Raw genomic sequence first — 10,190 nt, 5'->3', positions numbered from 1 at the left:
ATGGTACAACCTTGAGTGACTTGTCGTTACTATGACACTTGTTTTGACAGAAGTTGTAGCGTCCTTTGACCTCCAGTCACTCGGAGTTAGGGAGGTCGAGGTGATCTTTCAAGATACCTCACTACTGCAGTAGAATGGATTGCAATCCTTACCTATGAGAGAGTTTCTCTCAGCTGCGTGTTGCTCGCATGAGGTTTACTCGATCTGTAGCATCCCCGGTTACCACATTAGAAATTGAATAACAGACGTGGGGTGCATGTCTCACAGAATGCGAGGTTCCTTCGCGTACCCGAAGGAGTAATAAGAAGAACTTAAAGACTAATCAATCACAGCTGACGTATGGTAGTTGTTGCTTCACTTGTTCACAGTTTCAGTACTTGTTCTATTCCTTCACTTACCCTAGCTGCTTATATTTTGTGGTTGCTCAGTTCCGTTACTTGCTTTACTTTGTTAGTACTTGTCACACGTGCACTTACCTGACACAGACACATATATCTGTTGTTTCATGTTATGTTTCCTATTTTTTCTTATAGAGATGAGATACATTGTTATTGATTCTTCACCACCTCGCAAGAGGACTGGCCCCATTTTATGGGGATGAGGTGATGAATAGGTACGGTGATGATGTGACGACAAACGGTGGAGGATTGGGGACCCACACTTAGCTGCAGATTCTTCTCCTGTTGGTTTTGGTTTTGGGTTTTGAGGGGATGTTTTCCTTATATTTTCGACAGACTTGTAGTATTTTATCTCCCTTTTGTAACTTTTAAACTGATGGTTGTATGCCTCTTTAACACTGGAGATTGTACTTGTTTTGTATAATTCATGTATGCTTTACTTACCTGTGGCCCACTCAGGCTTGCAGCCTTGTTACCCTTTTCCCCCCTTGCTTTCCGATGTTTTCGTAAAACCATTTCAAAAAAAAAAATCAGATTTTTTCAAGGTTTTTCCAAGGTCGGGGTTTGGGGCGCCACAACCTGTGTTAGGTTGTTTGGATAATTTCACAATCCCGAGTAAAAGGAGTTCAGACGCTAGTTAAAGCGTTTGAATTCCACCCAAAAAGGAGAGTGAAAACTTTGTGAGCCTCGGAAGCTAAGACCAGACACAAGTTGAAGTGTTTGAATCGCTTGTCGAAAGGGTAAATGAAGGAAGTCACTTTTGTGCCTAGTTAGCGCCCTCGACATACAGATAGTGGTATAAGAAGGCATTAGCATTGCACATGGCACAAAAGCAGACAACACGCAAGCTATCAAAAAGAAAAGAATTGAAAAAAAAATGAAAAAATTGAAAATCCAAAGAAAATGAGAGCTTAAATGAAAATAAAAAGTCATTATTTAGAAGTAGAATGAAAGACTGTGCAGAAAAATACACAAGTGATGAAAAATAAACAATAGCATGATAATACATAATTTTCTGAGAAACAATCATAGATAAATGCAATTTTTAGAAGAGTGAAAGGAAAATTTTTATCGTGGAGGCATAAAATCTCTAATTATGTTCTAAGAAGTGAAAAATTACATGAAATGTCTGCTAAAATTTGATTTCTGGAATTGCCTAGCATTTTAGAAGAAAATTTTCAATTTCTGCATGATTTATGATGTTTGTGGGTAGCATCTCTGCAAACCCTCATGAGACATTGCTCGTCCACTAGGGTAACCCCAGAGGTTCAAAAAGGGCTTGTTGCATAAGCTAAATGCAATCGTGATTCCTACGAAAGTGAGTTAGTTAGTTTAATAAAATTTGCAGTTTATTTGAGTAGTTCGTATCCTCATTGCAAAGGTAGGGTGTATTGCTAGGGACTAGCAATTATTCTAGCATGGGGGTATTTGATGATGCATTAATTATGCATAAATATAATATATTTTTATTGTATAAACGCATCATTTATAGATTTAGAACCCTCATTTAGATGCATTTAGATGTCATTGAGCTATGGTTCAAATTTCGTTCGAATCGAACTTAAAACGAGAAAGATATTGCATTTTTAGTGAAACGGGTCGGACCTCGAGGCAAACCGGGACATTTTGGATCCAACTGGCCCATTTGGGCCGTGGATCTGAGCCAAAACGCCACATTCCAGCCCATTTACATTTTTTTAGAATATATTTGCTAAAAAACCCTCCAGAAGAGGCGCCTAGCCAATAAAATCATTTAAATCCTCTTTCTGGAATTTCCAGAAAAGAGGTCATTTGCTTAAAAACAAATTAGCAAACCCTAGCATTTTCGGTTTTGCACCCCTTGAGGCCTGATTCTCAATCCTCCATCGTCTCTCCCAGCCACCATGCCCCATTCTCTCCTCCTCTTGGGTTTTGCATGGATTTTCTTGCATCTTCCTTGTTATCGCCCCTCTTTTCTCCCCATTTTGCATCTCCTTCTTCCATTTCTTTCACTTATTCTCATCCTTGCTGTGGGCTGATCAACATGTGCTCTCTTTTGCAGGTGTAGCAGAGGTTGAAGACTCCAATCTTGCTTAGAGTGTCGTCTACTCCAACAAGATTGATCGGTTCTACCTCCATCCGATTGCAATCGGCTCATCCTCCATCTTCGGTGCACTTCAACCGTGATACAGCAGCAAGAAATGGGTTCATGGCATCAACGAAGGCACAAGGACGTGAATCCTAGGCTTAATCTGCTCACCTCTACCCCCACACACGTCGGACAACCCCAAGATGTGAGGTATGTCTTTCCTCTATCTCTTTCTTTTAATATAAAACCCAATGTGTGATTGCAATTATGTTTGGGGTGTGTTTATTTTTCTGTCAGCCGTAGGAGATAGTGGTGCCTAGACCAACACCGTAAATTGATTATAGTTTTAGGTTTTTCTAATATTTTTCCTTGTCCAGCCCTTTTTGAACTCATTGCGCTTTAGCGCCAAACTGGCTAGAATATATTCTTGTCGGCTGGATGTTATTGTGGGTTTGAATGTTTTGGTAGATTAGTACTATGCATAGAGTTTTCATAGTAATTCCAGTTAAATCCTTGCATTTCGTTAACTGCAATTAGTTAGATTTGTAGCCACTGATTTGTTGTTTTGCTGTTTTGAAGACTTCTTGTTAGCCGATTGCCATGCTCTGTTTTAGGAATTGATTCCAATGTGTAATTAGAATTAAGTTGTGGTATGAATTTTATTGCTATACAATAATCCACTGCTATGTTTTTTGCTCTTTTGTTTTTAGATTTGTGTAATTAGCAAAATCGGGTAGAGTGGTTCTACCCGATTCTTGCATTTTGGTGCTTTGTAAATAGATAGCATAGGTATGCTTGTTCTCTGATTTTTCCAGCATTAGCAGTAGAGTAAAGTAGCTATAGATTCATTAACAAGTGAATTTAATGTTAGGTTGATTACATTCTGCGTTTTGTTCACATGTTAACATAGTCTTGCACTTAGTATTGCTTCGAAGTAATTTCATTCGAGGCAATTTTAACCTTTATATTTTATATTAGAATTGCATAGACTATTAGTAGTTCCTATTTTCTAGCATGCTATTATTGTAACTTAGTTAATTTCCTGTGTGTCACCTAGAGAGGAGCGTGACCCTATGTTGAAGCCAAACTCCAAACCATCCTCTTTAAGCCTTAATTAGATTAACTCAACTTCGTTAGGTTAAACTAGTTTCTTCTTTAATTTAGAAGTAGTTGTAAATTCAATTGGCTTACTAGGGTTACGTAGTTAGCTCATATTAATCTTATTATATTAGGTCAGTCAATTAGATTGTTCTAACTCTTAATAGTAGTGTAGTTTAAAGTAAGTTAGTTATAATATGTAAGTTAGATTTAATTTAGAATTAAGTTGCTTAAGTTCGTGTTATACTTAGGTAATTAGTTTAGTTGATGTCATTCACTGACTTTTAGTTAGTCCTAGGTCTGTATATGACTGTAATTGCAGGTGTTTAAGCAAATAGTGCATGTATGGGATTAGTTATGTGAATAGTGCATTGAATTTGAAAACTGGTTTTTGCACTAAGTTGCAATTGTCATTTGACTTGCAATCTTTCTGAGTTTTCTCAAACTCACTATTCTATGCTATTCATTAGAGTGTTAACTGTGTACAAACCAAAAATCAACTCATTTCGAGTTGATTTGGTTTGCCTTTTAAGCGTTTTACAAAATTCAGTTTTTCGCGATTTTAGATTTTGGGTCAAACGGTTCTAGAATTTTTATCGAACTTGAAACGCTTGTATCCAGAATTTACGGATGAGTTTTTCAATTCCGTAAAGTTCGACAGACTCTTGAATCTATCAGAAAGAGAGCAAAAGAAAAATACTTAGAATCGGACTTCGTCTGCCCCTTCAAACTTCCTGTTTGCGAAAACCTGTTTGAATACGATTTTGCACTGTTCAGGGACAAAACAATCATTTGTTTAGTTAGTTGATTTTCGGCAGTTTTTCAGGTTTTCTAGCATGAAGTTAGTGCATTAACAATAGTTAGCTCAGTAGGAGTAATATAAATAGCTAGGCTAGTTTGATTCACATTTTATTTTAGGCTTAGTTTAATTGTACTATTAGATCAGTAATTAAATCAAAGTTAGTTTCAATTGTAATTTAGAATTAATTATTGACTCCATACTGACTTTTTATTTTCATTGTTTTAGGTTGATAAGTTAGAAACAAATCTACAGGTGTATTTAAATTGCGGGTGCAGATGCACTTGTGGCGAAAAGACAGAATTACCCCTGGCGATCCGGATAAGACTTAGCAATCTGTTTTAGTTTATTTTTATTTTTAGATTGTACTTCAATTAGAATTGTAATGTTAACGTAGTTGTAAACATTTGTAATATTAATAAATTGAAGTTTTATATTTAATTTGAATATATCTCGTTCCCTGAGGATTCGACCCGTACTCGCCGCATTCGTGAAAAGTCGGTTTTTATTATTACTTGATTGGTGATTTTTCAAAATGCTTTCAACGATAAAATAATGTTTTAAAAATACAATTGCTAAAAGTCCGATCAATAGTCACTAAATCAAAGATTTCAGCTTTCGCTAGTTGCTAAATCAAAGGTTTCAACTTTTGCTGGTCATTAAATCAAATGTTTCAGCTCTCGCCGGTCATTAAATCAAAGGTTTCAACTCTCGCTGGTCATTAAATCAAAGGTCCCAATTTTCGCTGGTCAGTAAATCAAAGGTTCCAGCTTTCGTTGGTTAGTAAATTAAAGGTTTCATCTTTCACTAGTCATTAAATCAAAGGTTTCAGTTCTCACTTGTCAGTAAATCAAAGGTTTCAGCTTTTGTTGGTCAGTAAATCAAAGGTTTCAGCTTTCGCTGGTCATTAAATCAAAGGTTCTAGCTCTCGCTGGTCAGTAAATCAAAAGTTTCAAGCTCTCACTGGTTAGTCTTTCAAAATCCAGTTTTTCACTTGTTGGGATTTCAAATTATAATTTTTCACATTATTCCTTCCAAAATTTCAACCCAAAGTCCCATCAAAATTGATATTGAGTAATTATTTCACAAGGTATTCTCGAATATTTTGCCAATTTGCTAAAAATATTTGTTGATTTCAATATTTTTCTGCACAAAAGAATCATCTTAGTATCTCTAGTATTCTTTCTTAAAAGGTGAAGCTTGCTAAGAAAAAGAGCAAAATTCAAACCTTTTCCGTGTTGATCAACCAAAAGGATAAGAGAAATATCCTTGGTATAATGAGCGAAGAAAATTTCAATGATTTTGAAAATCCAGAAGCGAATTGATATTGATTATAGCTATAGTGCATTTTAAAAGATGATTCTTCTAGCAAGGAAGCAGTGGAAATATTCTGAGCAATAATGAATCCACTCAAAGTTCTTAATAAAGCAAGTATAATTGATTATTTGTAAAAAGGATCTCTCAACTATCGTCAAGTTGAAGACTGATATGCGAGTTAGACCCCTGGGGATAAAGAAGATTCAGATCATCTCCAAGTTGAAGGAGTATGTGACATATCCTTCCAGGGAAAGTTCAGATTATCATCAAGTTGAAGGCCGATGCGATAAACCTTCCAACCAGCCCTAAAAGATATTTGATTCATACCATCAAAATATTTCAATTGAGAGAGACACCTTTATCAAATTTTGGGGACAAGGAAGACCCTAATCGTCTCCAAGTTGAAGGAGTATGAAGTGTTCTTCTAGGGAAAATCAGAACATCTCCAAGTTGAAGGTTTATGTGATGAAATTCTCGCCAAACCCCAACAAAAAATTCCAATTTTATGTCTCAAAAGGTGCAAAAAGTATATCTCAGATATCAAACTGCCAAAATTGTCAAGAATCATCTTTTCTTGCAAAATTCTTTTATAAATATATTTTAACTATTTGCTTCTATGAAATTGAGAATATCTGTTCTCTTTTCATATCAAGGAAATGGATAGCTTCCTTGAAAAAAATCGACAACATTAAAATTTGAATTTAACTTTTGAATCCAGGGAGTTAACCTCATTGGAGGAAATACTCTAGGTAAAAGGGAAATATCTTTTGCACATACATACACATTTTCAAGCATTTGAATAAACTACAATTTTATCTTATTGGCAAAACTTTCTGGCTATCCAAATATGAAATAAATACTTGGTATTCATTTTGATGAAACCTGACATTGTTTACCTCTTCAAAAAAGAGTTGCCTCATTTATTTTCCCAGTTGCTCCTACAACATCATATTTACTTCCCTTTCAGGTTAAGAGCTAAACCTGAACCTCATTTTTTGAGGTCTTTCTTCCCGTTCAGGTAAGGGTTAAACCTGAACCTCATTCTGATGAGGTATATTTCTTTCTTCTCGGTCAGGTTAATGGTTAAACCTAAGCAACATGTCAGACGCGTGCACAAGATATCAAAATATAGAAATACAATATCTGAGAAAGATTCAAAATATCTCAAAAATTGTAACAAGATATGCAAAACAGATTTGGGTTCGGGCAGATCCAATTGGACTCAGATAGTCCTGCATGATTGGATCAACCACGACTCACATCTTGGATCGGATCAGATGAGTCAGATTTAGATCCAACTTGTCTTCGTTGCACGAATCTTAATGCTTTCTCTTTCTCTCTTAAAAAATGAAAGAAGAATGAGACTTTGTGAGCACTTGACTCCCCCCCACCCACTCCCTCCATTGATGGGGTGGCCTCTCCACTTCCCCGACCTCTTCGTGGGTGGGGGAAGGGTTGAAGTTTCCTGGTTAATGCATTTAATGTGGGGCGTCCCCATTCTCACTTCTTAAAAACTTGGGGAATGGGGAGGGACACTCCACCTTGAGCTAACCGGGCCGGGTGGCTCGAGCCCGCCTAGCTCGGCTAGGTGCAAGTATTACAATTCTCCCTTTCAAATCCTACACGTGTGAACTCTCTTTTTAGCGTCACTCCCCCCAAATGAAAAAAGAAATGGGAAGGACGACCTGTGCATCATGGTGCCGAGCTTCTTCAAGTGCCCGCTGGACAGGATGAAGTTGCCAGTAAGCCTCTGCCCCGCCACCATGCAGGTCCTCCGCACCAAGGAGGTGGTCCCCAACCACACGCTACCGTGCCTCATCCAGATGTGGCCCGAGAATGCCGGCCAGCGGCAATGCCACCACCGGGACACCGATTCGGACCACCGCCGGACGACCTCCCAGAGATCCTTCGTGCCAGCGTGAGGAATCGCGACACTGTGGCAAAGGCCAGTGGCATGGATGCCATCGTAGGCGCGAAGGGCCGAGATGCTCAACGACCACGCAGCGCATCGGACAGCGTGATGGGGAGCGGCGTCCATTCATGGATTCCGTAAAACCCCGTGATGGGGAGCGGCGTCCGTTCATGGATTCCGTAAAACCCACCTCCTAGGGTGCGTTGGGGACGGTTTTGGTGCTGCCAAGACCCTTCCTATTACCGATGTTTTGATGAAACACGGTTCCCAAATGTCGGAGTGCATCGGCGATTCCGCAAACCAGCGCTACCGTGTTCCCAAACACTGCTTTAAAAGGCATTGGTTGGCCGCATTCTGAGAATTACAATACAGAAAAGGAAGGGGATTTTGAGAAAGTGTCCTCTCTCACTTTTTGCTCCCGGCAGTGGGAGCTTATTTTTCAAAATGCTATAGAAAGGTCATGCAGTCATTCCACTAAGGAAGAATAACCGGTTCTTTGGCCGGGTCAGTAACCAACTCAGGCCAAACTCCACCGGCGGAAAGCGTTACACATTTGACCAACCATTCAGCCAATGTGCTAAAAACTCGAAAATTTTACCAAGTTAAACAACATTAGTTTTCTCTATCTTCGTAAATCACATTTCTTTTGTGAATGGGAGAAGTTGAAGAAACAACGATTTGGCCCTCTTTTGTAGAGAGAGAGAGAGAGAGAGAGAGAGAGAATGCTGAAATTTAACCATCAATATGGTCTCTCAACTATATGCGACATAATCGTTAATCAATAAGGTCTCTCACCGATATAGTTCCCTGGCGGGTCATAGTTACAAGTTATGAAAACACCAGCACCACCGTTGCACACCACCTTGGCGCACCCAACCCTGGTCGTTGACCTCCAAACAATCTGGGTATAGTGCCCACACTTGCGCCCTCTTACACAAGAATTGGTGTAGTGGTCATAGCTCCGGGACTCCGAGACCCAATTGCGGACAGCATCGGTGGGGGTCCAGTCCCTCCCACTCCCCCAGAATATGTTCTCACCATAAGGCCCCTCCGAGTGCTTGAGGGCGCAGTCTCCTCGACGCATGTTCGCATACCATTGCGCATACCAAACCAACCTCGTGTCCCAAACCAGGGGAGCCTCGCCCACTACGGCCCGTGCTGCGTTTTGGGGGATCAAGAATTGTGCTTCTAGTTCTTTGTGTGACTCTGTCCACACCCGTGCTTGGGATCTATAGATCAGGAAGACCAATAAGATGATTCCTAAGGTGATCTCATAGCTCAGTTCTCCCATTTTCTGAGTTTGCTCAGAGTATGGTCAGTAATTCCACATGACGATCGCTTATATATGTTATCATTTTATTGAAAGACAAAATTACCCTTAATCTTTATTTCCATTTTGAGGGTAGTACCGTCCTTCACATATATTTTTGCCCTTTGACTTACGGGATGTGTGGTGCACATGTGAGTAACAATCATTCATTCAGTTCTTCACTTGAGCTTGTAAATGAGATCTGTCCACCTGATTAAGTGAACCATAAGAAAATATTGGTTGGTATTTGAGGCCGGTTGGGAATTAAATATTTTGCTTTTAAAAAACCATAAGAAAATATTGCTACATGCGAAATTTTAAAAATTACAAAAAAAACACATAAGACGGCATAAATTTTTTAAAAAGAATAAATTGCCAAGTTATAGAATCATAGTATTTTCAATATAGGTAATATTTTATAAAAAATCCTGATTTTATTTTAGAAACCGTTGAACCTTTAGTGAGCCAAGCTCATGATGTTTTGTTTAAAAAGTTATATCATAAAAAAAAACAGTTGGTATTTGCATCCTAAAATGACATAAGTATCTTTAATGATCTAGGGTAGTTTCAGTAAGACCTAACATGGTCTTCCAACTATTTTATTTATTTATTTATTATTCATTCTCAGGCTCGAAACTCCAAACATGATCATGATCCTCTCTCATTTGCTCTCCTCCTTTCAAGTTCGTGAATTAGTGGGACACCACAATTGGTGGCGGTGCATGTTCCATGATTATAGTCATTGGCCAAGTTGTGTGGTGGGGTCCATGCCATTTTGTTTGGATGATTGAATTTATTAGTTTACTCGGGGGAATTCCTTCAGACAAAACTGCCCTTCCCTTTCTAATAGTTATTCAGGATTTGTGAAAACAAATATCATAAAATATTTAAGGGGTAGGCAATTGCCCTTCCAAGGTCAAAAAATGTCGATACATTTATTGAGTTAAAACAGTGTTTGTCCTACCAAAAGGTGAGCTTTACAACCAGACTGCTTTACTTTTTCCTGAGATGGAAGAGCCACAACTCTGTCTAAATTTTAAATGCAGCTTTCATGATGTGCAACACATGATAAATATAAAAATTTCCAAAACTGTCATCCAAATTGAAGAAGAAAAATAGCATCTTCACTTGCTCTGGATAGCTACATGTCATCCTGATAGATGTCCATTGAAAGCTATGTGTTTGGAGGAGAGCTCTAAATTAGGTTTTGATTATTTACACCACATGCATGTGTGTAGGCATGCAACAGAAACATATCAACTCATCAAAAAACTCATGGAGATCTGGGG

General features: G+C 38.5%; 1 pseudogene; it reads right to left on the bottom strand.

Moving 5' to 3' along the window:
- Window positions 1-8,370: 8,370 nt before the first annotated feature.
- LOC149849071 (pathogenesis-related protein PR-1 pseudogene) lies at window positions 8,371-8,883 on the bottom strand (annotated as a pseudogene).
- Between the last annotated feature and the right edge of the window lie 1,307 nt (window positions 8,884-10,190).

This window comes from Nuphar pumila, chromosome 1 (genome assembly GCF_984573655.1).
Source record: "Nuphar pumila chromosome 1, dmNupPumi1.hap1.1, whole genome shotgun sequence".
Lineage (NCBI taxonomy): Eukaryota > Viridiplantae > Streptophyta > Magnoliopsida > Nymphaeales > Nymphaeaceae > Nuphar > Nuphar pumila.
This window is presented reverse-complemented; position numbering and strand designations above follow the sequence as displayed.